The sequence below is a fragment of the Chiloscyllium plagiosum genome, chromosome 16 (genome assembly GCF_004010195.1).
Source record: "Chiloscyllium plagiosum isolate BGI_BamShark_2017 chromosome 16, ASM401019v2, whole genome shotgun sequence".
Lineage (NCBI taxonomy): Eukaryota > Metazoa > Chordata > Chondrichthyes > Orectolobiformes > Hemiscylliidae > Chiloscyllium > Chiloscyllium plagiosum.
This window is the reverse complement of record NC_057725.1, coordinates 39045163-39059702: the sequence shown is the minus strand read 5'-3', so window position 1 is coordinate 39059702 and position 14540 is coordinate 39045163. Positions and strand designations below refer to the sequence as shown.

The following is a 14540-nucleotide window of genomic DNA, read 5'->3' as shown; positions in this document are numbered from 1 at the left end:
GCTGAGGGGTGACCTTATAGAGGTTTACAAAATTATGAGGGGCATGGATAGGATAAATAGGCAAAGTCTTTTCCCTGGAGTCGGGGAGTCCAGAACTAGAAGGCATAGGTTTAGGATGAGAGGGGAAAGATATAAAAGAGACCTCAGGGGCAACATTTTCACGCAGAGGGTGGTACGTGTATGGAATGAGCTGCCAGAGGATGTGGTGGAGGCTGGTACAATTGCAACATTTAAGAGGCATTTGGATGGGTATATAAATAGGAAGGATTTGGAGGGATATGGGCCAGGTGCTGGCAGGTGGGACTAGATTGGGTTGGGGTATCTGGTCGGCATGGACGGGTTGGACCGAATGGTCTTTTTCCATGCTGTACATCTCTATGACTCTAAGTGGGAATATTCCATCACACTGTTTACTTGTGCCTTCGAGTTGGTTGGCAGACATTGGGGAAACAGTTATTTGCTGCAGTATTCATAGCCCCTGATGTGCTGTTGTAGCCACAAATTCATATGGGTAGTTCAGTTTCTAGTCAGTGATAATCTCTGGGTCATTGATAATGGGGATTCAGCAACGTTAATGGCATTGAATATTAAGAGGTGATGATTAAATTCCCTCTTCTTGGAGATGTTTGTTGCCTAGTATTTGTGGCACGAATGCTACTTGCCATTTGTCAGCCCAAATTTGCATATTGTCCAGATCTTGCTGCATTTGGACATGGACTGCTTCAGTATATGAGGAGATGGGAATGTGCTGAATATTGTGCAATCATCAGCGAACATCCATACTTCTGACCTTATGGTCATTGACACAGGTGAAGATGGTTTGACCTAGGACACTGAACAACACCTGCAGAGAGATCTGGAGCCGAGATGACTGACCTTTAACCAGCATAACTATCATAGTTTCTACCTGGTTCGACCAGTGAAGAATATGCCTTCTTGCTCATTTCAACTCTGGTTTTGTTAGGGCTTCTTGATGCCACACCCAAGCAGCCATTCAGCCTTGATGGCAAGGGGAGTTACTGATAAGTGGTAACCCCTCAAGGTGTCATGTTGACTCGGCAAGATGGCGGCGATTCAGTAGAACTGCTGTGGACAGCTCTGCCTAACAACCAAGGCATACTGTTTTTTTGCCATCCCTGGCCAACTTATGTGATGGAATTATTAGTTTAAAACCTTACTGATCACATATTTGTTAATATTTGGGAGTGGGAAGGATGCCAAAGAGAAAAGGAGTAAGCAAATAGCAGGGAGGACACTCCCCTGCAGCACCAGGCATACCAGAGACAGCAGCAACAGCAGCCTGACCTGGACCCCCCCAACCTGACAGACTTACAAGAATTGGGGATGGAGAGACTTATCTTGAAAGCTGGGGCTGCAATTGAGGAGATCCGTGGGAGATTCGTGCCCAGGTCCAACTTAGGCTGGAGGAGGTGGAGGGTTGAACTAAGGCCTCAGAAGCTGAGATGGAGTCCTCCTCCAGGTGCTGGAGCGAGAGATGCAGGCCTTGCGAGACCATATTAACAACCTCGAAAGTCGAGGTTGGAGGATAAATCTCCGAATTGTCGGGTTCCCTGAAGGTGAGGGTGAGCAGCCAGTCAGCTTCTTTGAAAACTGGCTGCTGAAGTTTTTGGGCCTTCACATTGACTCCAGCAGGCTACAGATTGAAAGGGTTTATTGGGTTACAGTGCACTGGTCAGGGCCAGTGCAGTGCCCCCGCCTGGTCCTAGTGCACTTCCACGCATATAAGGACAAGCAAAAAGTCATAGAAGTTTCCACATCCCTGGGAAAAGATCCGCAGGCACTGCTGTACTAGGGCTCAAAAATCATGTTTTTCCAGGATTTATCTGCAGCTGTAATTCGAAAGAGGAAGTCCTTCGCTGAAGTTAAAAAGCGGCTGAGGAACCTGGGCATCCAGTACTCCATGAGGTACCCTGCATTACTTCGTTTCAGTCGTGAGGACTCATTTTATACATTTGACTCAGCAGATAAAGCTAAAAACTTTGTGGACTCTTTAAAATAGACGAATTGGTGTGAAGAATACGGTTAATGTTTGTTCTCTTTTCTATCTTTCCCAATGTTTTCTCTTCCTTTTTTTAATTCCTTTCTTTCTCCCGAATAATTTCTTTTTTGTAATTGGTGAAAAAGAACTTGGAATACGTTGTTCCTTTTTAAGAACTGGATTTTATAATGGGAAATTTTGTGGATGTTCTTTGTCTCCCCCTTTGTTTTGTTTGTTCTGTTTCACTTTTAGTCATAATTATATGGAATTTAGTAAGGCGTTCAACAAGGTTCCCCATGGGAGATTGATTAGCAAGGTTCGATCTCATGGAATACAGGGAGAACTAGCCATTTGGATACAGAACTGGCTCAAAAGTACAAGACAGAGGGTGGTGGTGAAAGGTTGTTTTTCAGACTGGAGGCCCAAGACCAGTGGAGTGCCACATGGATCGGTGCCACAAGGATGTGAGCATGAGAGGTACAGTTAGTAAGTTTGCAGATGACACCAAAATTGGAGGTGTCGTGGACAGCGAAGAGGGTTACCTCAGTTTACAACAGGATCTTGACCAGATGGACCAATGGGCTGAGAAGTGGCAGATGGAGTTTAATTCAGATAAATGCGAGGTGCTGCATTTTGGGAAAGCAAATCTTAGCAGGACTTATACACTTCTGCAGCTGTACAGGGCCCTGGTGAGACCACACCTGGAGTACTGTGTGCAGTTCTGGCCTCCAAATTTGAGGAAAGACATTCTGGCTATTGAGGGAGTGCAGCGTAGGTTCACGAGGTCAATTCCTGAAATGGCGGGATTACCTTACACTGAAAGACTGAAGCAATTGGGCTTGTATGCTCTTGAGTGTAGAAGACTGAGAGGGGATCTGATTGCGACATATAAGATTATGAAAAGATTAGACACTCTGGCAGCAGGAAACATGTTTCCACTGATGGGTGAGTGCCAAACCAGAGGACACAGTTTAAAAATACGGGGAAGACCATTTAGGACAGAGATGAGGAGAAACTTCTTCACCCAGAGAGTGGTGGCTGTGTGGAATGCTCTGTCCCAGAGGGCAGTGGAGGCCCAGTCTCTGGATTCATTTAAGAAAGAGTTGGATAGAGCTCTCAAAGATAGTGGAATCAAGGGTTATAGAGATAAGGCAGGAACAGGATACTGATTAGGAATGATCAGCCATGATAATATTGACTGGGGAAGCAGGCTCGAATGGCCTATTTCTGATCCAATATTCTGTGTTTCTATGGCAAGCTTGAGATTTTAGGGAACAGTCCTCAACATATGTTTTGAGGCATAGAAGGACATAAAGGCTCAAGCTTTGCTAAAGTTATCAAGGTATCTAAATGTTTTGCAGTGTTACTAATGTGCAAATCAGCCCAGAAAAAAACTTATCTGAACAGGCTGGGGCTGTTTTCCCTGGAGTGTCGGAGGCTGAGGGGTGACCTTATCGAGGTTTACAAAATTATGAGGGGCATGGATAGGATAAATAGGCAAAGTCTTTTCCCTGGGGTCGGGGAGTCCAGAACTAGAAGGCATAGGTTTTGGTGAGTGGGGAAAGATATGAAAGAGACCCAAGGGGCAACATTTTCACACAGAGGGTGGTACGTGTATAGAATGAGCTGCCAGAGGATGTGGTGGAGGCTGGTACAATTGCAACATTTAAGAGGCATTTGGATGGGTATATGAATAGGAAGGGTTTGGAGGGATATGGGCCGGGTGCTGGCATGTGAGACTAGATTGGGTTGGGATATCTGGTCTGCATGGACGGGTTGGACCAAAGGGTCTGTTTCCATGCTGTACATCTCTATGACACTAAGTAGGGGTGACATGAAGCCAGGGATGGGTGGAGTGCTCATCCTGACTTTGTCTTTTTTCTGTTGATTTAAGGATCATCCCCTTATTTTTTTTTTCTGGCCTGAGGCTGGGGCACAGTCCAGGTTTGAAGGAGTTATGAAGTAGGAGATGGTTTGGGTGAGTGTCCCCTATGGGCAGGGGGAAGAGTCTTCCATTCAAGGTTTTATAGTTGGTTTTCTTTGTAGTTTTTTGGGAAGAATAGTTGTTTGTAGTTACGACAGAGTAGCTTTTGATACATAATTATTTGACTCTGAGTCTTTATTTACTAGCGCTAGGTGCTCTGTAAGTGGGGGTCCCCCTCCCTGGGGTTGAAGGGTCTCAGAAAGGGGATATGGCTAAGTGTCTTATTAAATGGTGCACCTGAAATATCAAGGGAAGTCATTTGCCTGTTAAAAGGAAAAAAGTGCTTTCTAAAGAGGGAAAGGGCTGATATCGCTTTGTTGCAGGAAACCCATCTTGATGATGGGGAACACCTGAAGTTACAAGGGGGTTATGACCCGAGTATTCTTTTCATCCTTTGCCACTAAAAATAGGTGAGTGGCAGTAGTTATCCAGAAAAATCTTCTGTTCACATTATTAGAGCAGGTGAAAGATGAGCAGGGACAGTTTGTGATACTTAAAGCTCTGATACATGGGGAGGAATATGGCATTTTAAATGTCTACTGTCCTTCACATCCCCTCATATTTTTGATTCTAAGCTGAGTGCCTTTGGAACACAGTACATTATTACAGGGGGGGGGATTTTAATTGTCTTTTGGATCCGACAGTGGACAGGATGCTTAGTGGGCCCCCAACTATTTATTTGTAGACCAAGCAGGTGGCTGATTTATGCAAGGAATTGGTGTTGGTGGATATTTGGAGATGTCTTCACCCTGCCGTCAGGGACTTTACCTTTTTTCAAACCCACATAAATGTCACACGAGGATTGATCTCTTTCTGACTCCCTCGGCCCTTCTGGATTCGATTATGGGTTGTAAAATTGGGAATCTAGCTATTTCTGATCATGCGGTGGTACATTTGGATGTTAAGGCCAAGAGTGAAGGGCTAGGTTTGCGGCTTTGGTGTTTGGACCTTTTCTCCTTAAGGATTCCAAATTTGTAGAATACTTTTTGAAGGAGTTTCAGGAATTCTTGACTATCAACTCAGGCACGGCTAGTAGTCCATCTACGCTGTGGGAAACTGCTAAGGCCTTTGCTAGGGGATTAGCTATTCCCTATTCAGCTATCCAGAAACGACAGAAGGAGGAACAGCAGCGTCTACTTGAGACGTGGTTGAAAGCCACTGAGGCGGTACATTTTGCGCGGCCTTCAGTGACTAAGCTACAGTGGATCACTGCCCTCTGGGCTGCCTTGAATTCAATAGTGACACAAAATGCAAAGAAAGAACTTGCTTTTGCTAGACAAAGGCTGTTCGAATATGGGGATAGGTTGCGGAAGTATTTAGCGTACCTGACTAGGAAAAAGCATGCTCCCTAATCCATTACTGCAACAGAGACAGCGCCAGGGTCCTTACTTACGATGCTAAAAAGATTAATGAAGCTTTTCGGACCTTTTACTCTGAATTGTATCGGTCTGAAGGTTGTGAGGACAGGAGCGCTAAAATGAACCTGGACCTCCCGGGGTAACCTAGGAACAGGCCTCTCTCCTTAATGCCCCCTTGACAGTTCAGGAACTACAGGAGGCAAAGCACCTGATGGTCTCCCGGGTGAGTTTTATAAGGAGTTTATAGGGATTCTGTCAGGGCCAATGTTGGAGATGTATAATCACTTCTATATGCATGAATGTTTACCACCATCTTTGAGAGAAACTAATATTTCCTTAATTCTTAAGAAGGGGAAGGTTCCTGAGGATTGTGCCTCATTCAGGCCCATTTCTCTATTAAATTCAGATTTCAGGATTCTGTCTAAGATCCCGGCGCTGAGTTTGGAAACGGTGTTGCGCCATATTATTAAAGAGGACCAGACAGTCTTTATAAGGGGCCGCAGAAATTTGCTGAATATGGTTCAAGTTTGTCAGCAACGACGGATTCAGTGGTTGGTGATTTCCTTTGATGCAGAGAAAGCATTTGACTGGGTGGAATGGCCGTTTCTGTTTTATGTCTTAGAGCAGTTTGGGTTGGGTGGAGTCTTTGCTAGGTGGGTGGAGGTTTTATATCACCACCCTCCAGCCATGGTCATCACCAAAGGGTGAAGTCTGGGAATTTTAGGATTGGTGGGGGTAGTCGACAAGGCTGTCCCTTCATACCGTTGTTATTTACGTTGGTGATAGAGCTGCTGGCAGAGGCCATTTGTCAGAACATTCACATAACCGCTCTAGAAGTGGGATCGAGGGCATACAAGATTACACTGTATGCAAATGATGTCCTTCTGTTTTTATTGAACTCAATGACCTCCATACCCCATTTGATACAACGTATCATTTCATTTGGGGCTATTTCAGGATATAAGATTAACTTTGCAAAATCGGAGGCTGTGCCTTTGGGGAACATTAATGATATGCATGAAGTTGAAGGTGGTCCTAAGTTCCCATTTAAGTGGTCATGGACAGGGTTCCGATACCTAGGCATTTTTATTACCCTCGAGTTTGATCTATTATTTTGGACTAACTTTGCTCACTTGCTCAACAATATTAGGTGAGATCTCCAGAGATGGGAGGCTCTTTCAATTTCATGGCTGGGCCGAATATCTCTCATTAAGATAAATGTTCTTCCTCGTTTGCTTTATCCCATGCGTATGTTCCCTGTAATATTTCCCAGGTCAACGCTGCAGAAGCTTATGGGGTGGTTTGGTTCCTTTGTCTGGCATTGTGGGCGGCCCCACATCAAACTTACTAAATTGCAGTTGCCTCATGGAGGGGGAGGAGTTGATTTCCCAGACATCAGGAGGTATCAATCGAGTTCCCTGCTGTCCTTTGTCTGCGATTGGGTAGGTAGCGATTCGAACCCAATATGGCTGGATATTAAGGCCTCACAAGCAAAGTACCTCTTATTAACCTGTTGTTCATGGATAAGATGAGGACAGTTATGGATCACTGCCGGAACCCTATTGTAATTAGTACAGTCAAGGCATGGAGGGCAATAGGTCAGAGTGAGGGTTGTTTATGTAGATGGCATGTCAGGGTTCCGACCAGGGATGATGGACTCAGGATTCAAACTATGGGCAGCAAAAGGAGTTTCTAGTTTGGGAGACTTGTTTGAGGGGGAGGTTATGATGTCTTTTGAGCAACTGAGCCACAAATACATGTTGCCCAGCAGAGATCTTTTCCGTTTTTTTCAGATTAGGGATTTCATCCAGAAGACGACTACACTTCTCACTAAGCCCTTAGCCCGATAAGCCCGATACAGAGAGGTTGTTGCTATGTTCCACAAGCGCCCTTTTGGTTAGTGCCCTCTATCGCCTGCTGGGTGACAGGGCCTGGCAGGAATTAACCGGTTATGTGAGGTCTGGAAGCAAGAGCTCAGAGTGGAAATCTCTTCTAAAACATGGGAGAACATATGGGAGAATATTCGAAAGACCTCAATCTGTAATAGGACATGCGCTACACAGTTAAAAGTTCTGCACAGGGCTCATCTGGCACCAGACCATCTGGCGAAGTTTAAAAAAGGGGCATCTTCAATGTGCCCCAAATGTAAAATAAGTGTAGGTACTCTTACCCATTGCTCCTGGACATGTGTTTATTGGAGCGCTGTGGCGGGAGAGATAGGGAGGGTATTGAGGACTGAAGTCAAAGTAGAGCCGATATCTCTCCTCTTAGGTCTACCGAATTTACCATCTTTAGACGGGCATGGGAAGAAACTATTTAATATTGCATACTGTGCATGGAGGAATATTCTGATAAATTGGGTGTCTGAGAACCTGCCGGGCTTGCTGGGATGGCAGAAATTAATTGTGGAGCATATTCCCTTGGACTTTTTTACAAACGTGGTGCACCACACAACCATTTTGATAAGACATGGCAGCCCTACTTGAGTTATTTGGATATAGATTTGTCAGTTATCTTAACTAGAGTGTTTGTTTAAGCAGGATGGTTAGATTTGTCAAGCCCTGGGCCCTGAAGGCAGTCTCCTGAGTTAATACTGGTATATATACACAATGCTCCCATTCCTTTGTTTGAGAGCTTTGCGCTGAGCATAGCTGTTCTTTATTTTGGTTTTTTTTGTGTTGTTTTGTACAGTGTTAGACTTTGTTTTGTATTATAGGGTATGTTAGTAGTTGGTAGACTGTAGTTGAATTGTAATTTGTGTTTTTTTTATTGTACTGATATTTGTTATTGATTGTATTTTTTCAATAATTTTATGTTTGTAAAGTTATAAAAATTTGCAAATAAATATATTTACAAAAAAAAGATGTCATGTTGAGGTTGACCAAGACATTGGTAAGACCTCATTTGAAGTACTGTGTACAGTTCTGGTCACCCTGCTGTAGGAAGGATCTTATTAAATTGAAGAGGGTTCAGAAAAGATTAACTCGGATGTTGCAGGGACAGGAGAGTTTAAGTTGTATGGATGGGCTGGATAGGGCAGAAAGGTTTATAAAATCATGAGGGGCATGGATAAGATGAAAAGCAAAGGTCTTTTCTCTAGAATGGGTGAGTTCAAAATTAGGGAGCATATTTTTAGGGTGAGAGGAGAAAGATTTAAAAGGGATCTGAGGGGCAACCTTTTCATAGAGGTTGGTCCATGTGTGGAATGAACTGCCAAAGGAAGATGCAGGTATAGTTACAACATTTAAGAGACTTTTGGACAACTACATGAATAGGAAAGATTTGGAGGGATATGGGCCAAACACAGGCAAGTGGGTTTAGTTTAATTTGGATAACTTGGTCAGTGTGGGTGAGTTGGACTGAACGGTCTGTTTCTGAGCTGTATGACCTATGTTTATAGTGGGGAGTCAGTGATGTTAATACCACTGAATGTCAAGAGGTGATGGTTAGATCTCTCGCTCAAGGTAGTCGTTTGTGTGGCAAGAATGTTTATTGCCATTTATTAGCCCAACTGAATACTTTGCTGCAGATTGTGATGAACTGCTTTACTATCTGCAGAGTCATGAAGAAGATGAACAAACAGTAATATTACTTACTGGTTGGCAATTGCTTAATTAGTGAGGGACAGAATTTATTTGTGTTACATTTTGCTTTAAATTTGTAAATTCCTAATTGCAATTGATTGCTTCGTTTAAAGATTTGACTAATCAATTATTGATTATTTTACACTTGTTTAGAAAGTGCTGCATTTTGGGAAAGCAAATCTTAGCAGGACTTGTACACTTAATGGTAAGGTCCTAGGGAGTGTTGTTGGACAAAGAGACCTTGGAGTGCAGGTTCATAGCTCCTTGAAAGTGAAGTCGCAGGTAGATAGGATAGTGAGGAAGGTGTTTGGTATGCTTTTGTTTATTGGTCAGAGTACTGAGTACAGGAGTTGAGAGGTCATGTTGCGGCTGTACAGGACATTGGTTTGGGCGCTTTCGGAATATTACATGCCGTTACGGTGTCCTTCCTATAGGAAGGATGTTGTAAAACTTGAAAGGGTTCAGAAAAGATTTACAAGGATCTTGCCAGGGTTGGAGGATTTGAGCTATGGGGAGAGGCTGAACTGGCTAGGATTGTTTTCCCTGGAGCGTCAGAGGCTGAGGGGTGACCTTATAGAGGTTTATAAAATCATGGGGGGCACAGATAGGGTAAATAGACAAGGTATTTTCCTTGGGGTGGGGGAGTCCAGAACTAGAGAGCATAGGTTGAGGGGGAGAGGGAAAAGATATAAAATAGACCTAAGGGGCAGTGGTTTCACACAGAGGGTGGTTCATGTGTGGAATGGGCTGCCAGAGGAAGTGGCAGAGGCTAGTAGAATTGCAACATTTAAAAGGCATCAGGATGGGTATATGAATAGGAAGAGTTTGGAGGGATATGGGCCAGGCGCTGGCAGGTGGGACTAGATTGAGTTGGGATAGCTAGTCAGCATGCTCGCGTTGGACCAAAGGGTCTGTTTCCATGCTGTACATCTCTATGACTCTATGGGCACCAACTTTATTTACTTCATGCTTTGCTGCATTATGTAACAGTTATAGAGCTGATAATTATGAAAAAAGCTGAACATTTTGGAAAACCTTGTCATCTAATTTTTTTTCCTCGTCTCATTGGCCCTTCAGAATCTGAGGACTTTAACAGTTTGGTGGGAATTTTGTACTCAAGTTGTAAGAATATAATCCAAGAGACTTGATTGCATAGTGCCCTTTTCTTGAATCAAACAGTATTGCGTATGGCGTGCTTACACTTTAAACTGAATCCCAGATTGATTATGGCACCCTGTGTTTATCTAATCTGTACAACTGAAAGGGGTATTTGACTCATCGACTTTCCTGTCTTTTGAAATTATAATTCACCTTTTGCTTCTCTCATTTCTGTCTCAAACTACTTCGTCTGTTGTGGAATTCTAGTCAACTTGAGCTGTGTTCCACCTGAGTTAGACACCTTGTCTTCCAATTTTAGATATGGTGTTTTTATTTGAAATATACCTGCTTTCTTAGCCCTAGCTTTTAATTCTAACTCCAAATTTTTCTACTAATAGGATGAATTTGGAAAATGTTTGTAAATCATTTGGATAAATCTTCCCTCTCCAGAAAAAAATCATAGCAACCAACAGCCATTTTGATTTTCAATATGTATAATACAATTCACCATGAAAATCCTAAATCAGCCTTAATGTCAGGAAGTTGCAGTATTCATTATTTTTAGTGGATTTTAAATTCTGTAAAATTCCCAAATTAGGTTATGATCCTAGACTAATCCTCGAAATTAGAGTAATAGAGATGTTCAGCATGGAAACGGTCCAACCCGTCCATGCCGACCAGATATCCCAACCCAATCTCGTCGCACCTGCTAGCACCTGGCTCATATCCTTCCAAACCCTTCCTATTCATATACCTGTCCAAATGCCTCTTAAATATTGCAATTGTACCAGCCTCCACCATTTCCTCTGGCAGCTCATTCCATACACGTACCACCCTGTGTGTGAAAAAGTTGCCCCTTAGGTCTCTTTTATATCTTTCCCCCTCACCCTAAACCTATGCCCTCTAGTTCTGGACTCCCCAACTCCAGAGAAAAGACTTTGTCTATTTATCCTATCCATGCTTCTCACAATTTTGTAAACCTCTATAAGGTAAATTGTTACAATTCAAGACATGCCCCCAAATATTTTCTAAATTGAGTTCTGAGGAAGGATCCCTGGACCCGAGACGTTACCTTTGAATTCTCTTCACAGATGCTGACCTGCTGAGTTTTCCAGCAACTTTGTTTTTGCCGCAAATTATGTTGTGATCTCAGACATGATTGCAAACTTTGATTGTGGACAGATACCCAAATTATATTGTTACAATCTAGTTGGAGACCACTAACCTTTTATTTTTAAAAGGTAGACACAAGGTGAGGTACTGCAAACTTTAAGAGAAAAAAAATTACATCATTCCATAGTTCTGAACAACCAACAATACACTTACTATTCCAGTTGGAACAATAATATAACCTACAGTACCTCTGAAACTCACTTAAGTTTACTTATTTAGCTCAGAATAAACATAGGATAGACATGGGTAATGTATTGAAATTAAACACCCAGCAACATGCATAAAATAGAAAATGTGGTCATCAATAAAGAATGCATGAATTTCTCTGTAACTTTCACAGATGTCAATGATACAGAGGTCATTATATTTTGTTAAATGTCACAAGTGATTAGAATGCCTCACTTCTGCTGCTCTGGCCTTGAAACCCCCTCAAGCCAGTCAGTCAAGAATAACCTCAACAACTCCTTTCCTGGTTCTGTGCTCCCTCAGAGTCCAAAAACTACACTTTATACCTATTCAGAGGCACAACTCCAACATTTTGCTCACTGTTTGCTTAACCAAGTTAGATACATCCCAGGGTTTTCTGAGCTCTAATCTTGCTCAGGTGAATGAAGCAAATACTACTTTGGTTTCTCAATTCCCAGTCTTGATTATTATCAGTGGCACCCTGCTTCTTCTGTGCCACTTCAATTTCCAGGTCTGTTCTTTTGCCCTGACTGTAGCACCTAACTGTCGAATAACTCATAGAATATGACCTGAGTTCTAACAGCACTGAAATATCCAACTGCCATGGGATTTAATTCTGTCTCTTACATGGAGCCCACATGGTTCAGTTGCTTCATAAGCAAATCAGCTGAAAATTAACAATTCTAATATCAGGTCCACCCTCTGTCTGCTTAACATATTACCAACCTTTTTCCACTGTTTTGTCTTTTTACACCTATTCAGTTACCCCTGAAATGACTTGAGTGACCTGTTGGAAACTTTGCAATAATCCCCTCCTCTATTGCTGGACTGAATTGAATGTTGCTACCTGACAATATTTGGAACTGCCTGTTCTAAAATGTTATCAGTCAATGATGGCTGGCTTACTCAGTCTAAAGAAAATAATATAACTAGAGGATTTTATCACATCCCTAGGTGAACATCCAATTCCACATCCTTTCTACACCACAAAAAGTCCCTGTTTCCATATCTGTAATGTCATCCATTTCAATCTGCCTCCAGCTAAGAATCTCATTCAGACCTTTGACAACTTCAAATTCAAGTTTTCCCATAGTCTCCTGTCAGCCTTTCTTTCACCCTTATTAAATTGCAGACATATAGGTTAAGATAAAGTAATTCTCACCTATCGAGTTCTGCTGACTGACCAAAACTATAATTCTGAGGCACAATGCTTTCACATCTCACCCATGTATTTTAATCACTTCATAGCTTTACTCCTTTCAGCCTTTATGATATCCTCCAAACCAACTTTAACAACAAAAAAACTTGGGCCTTCAAAAGGGATGAATGTTTGTGTACAAAATAGACAAACTTCCATGAGGAGGAAAGAAATGATCTCTAAATCTAGAACATGATAGATGACTTAAGGTGTAGAGATTAAAGAGATACAGAAGAATAGGCATGTGACCAATATTTTAAATACAGCATTGAATCAGGCTTCCATTTTAAAAAATGTAGAGCATTGAAGTTAAAAAAAGAAAATGAGAGGAGTTGAGACAGTACATGAGAATAGATAAGAAAGGGCAGGAACAGGCCCTTTGGCCCTCTAAGCCTGAGCCGATCCAAATCCACTGTTTAAACCTATAGCCCGATTCCTAAGCAACTATATCCCTATGCTCCCCACCTATTCTTGCATCTGTCCAGACACATCTTAAATGAATCTACCATGCCTGCCTCTACTACCTCTGCTGGCAACACATTCCAGGCACCTACCACCCTCTGTGTAAAGTACTTGCCGCATATATCCCCCTTAAACTTTTCACCTGTCACCTTGAACGTGTGACCTCTCGTTATTGAATTCCTCACCCTGGAAAAAGCTTATCTCTATCTACCCTGTCTATACCCTTTAAGATTTTGTAGACCTCAATCAGGTTCCCCCCTCAATCTCCTTTTTTCTAATGAAAACAATCCTAACCTATTCAATCTCTCTTCATAGCTCACACCTTCCATACCAGGCAACATCATCGTAAACCTTCTCTGCACCCTCTCCAAAGCATCCACATCCTTTTGGTAACTGTACACAGTATTCTAAATGCAGCCAAACCAAAGTCCTGTACACTTTTAACATAACCTGCCAGCTCTTATACTCAATACCCTGTCCGATGAAGGCAAGCATACCATATGACTTCTTGACCACTCTATCCTCCTGTGCAGCAACCTTCAGGGTACAATGGACCTGAATTCCCAGATCTCTCTACTCATCAACTTTTCCCAAGGCTCTTCCATTTACAATATAATTTGCTCTAGTATGAGACTTCCCAAAATGCATCACCTCACATTTGCCTGGATTGAACTCCATCTGCCACTTCTTCGCCCAACTCTTCAGTCTATCTATATTCTCCTGTATTCTTTGACAGTCCCCTTTCTGCTACTCCACCAATCTTAGTGTCATCTGCAAACTTACTGATCAGACCATGTTTTAAAAAATTCTCAAGGTCAGGTTCGTAGGAGAGTAGTCTGACACAGAACAAACGACCAAGAGGCGAGTCTGCTAGAATATGAGCATTTTATTCCCCGCAGCGTCGCCACAACCAGGTCTCATACTTACAACGGGTCTGGCTTATACTCACTCTACATGTTACCGGAACTGGGAGCCGTCAGTTCTCGTAGAGCGGTTGCCAACAACCCACGCTCGGCGGTTAAACGTAACCCCGGAGCAGACTCACCGAACTAGACACTTTTCCAGCTGATATACTCTTTTCCAGATATAAACATTCATGTGAACAGCAGAGCAAGGCTAAAAAACACATTCCATTCTGGTTACATACAGATAAGAAGATTCACACGGGGAGGTGTGTAACAAGATTCACACGGGACTAAGCGACACCTTCCATTTTCGGTTAGAGCAGAGCAAGGCTAAAAAACACATTCCATTCTGGTTACATACAGATAAGAAGATTCACACGGGGAGGTGTGTAACAAGATTCACACGGGACTAAGCGACACCTTCCATTTTCGGTTAGAGCAGAGCAAGGCTAAAAAACACATTCCATTCTAGTTACATACAGATAAGAAGATTCACACGGGGAGGTGTGTAATAAGATTCACACGGGACTAAGCAACACCTCCATTCCGGTTAGATTCACACATGTATTGGGACATAATTTTACACCACATAC

At 42.6% G+C, this 14540-nt stretch overlaps 1 protein-coding gene and 1 long non-coding RNA gene across 3 annotated transcripts in view; one reads left to right on the top strand and one right to left on the bottom strand.

Annotated features, from left to right (window-relative positions):
• The window catches only part of LOC122557809, a 74699-nt gene extending 72982 nt beyond the window's left edge, over window positions 1–1717 (bottom strand). Inside the window, exon 1 of the long non-coding RNA XR_006313939.1 lies at window positions 1334–1717. This is a non-coding gene — a long non-coding RNA (uncharacterized LOC122557809). The remainder of the gene's footprint in view (window positions 1–1333) is intronic.
• tmem9b (TMEM9 domain family, member B) overlaps window positions 1–14540 on the top strand; it is an 89204-nt gene that overhangs the window by 5755 nt on the left and 68909 nt on the right. The window lies entirely within an intron of this gene.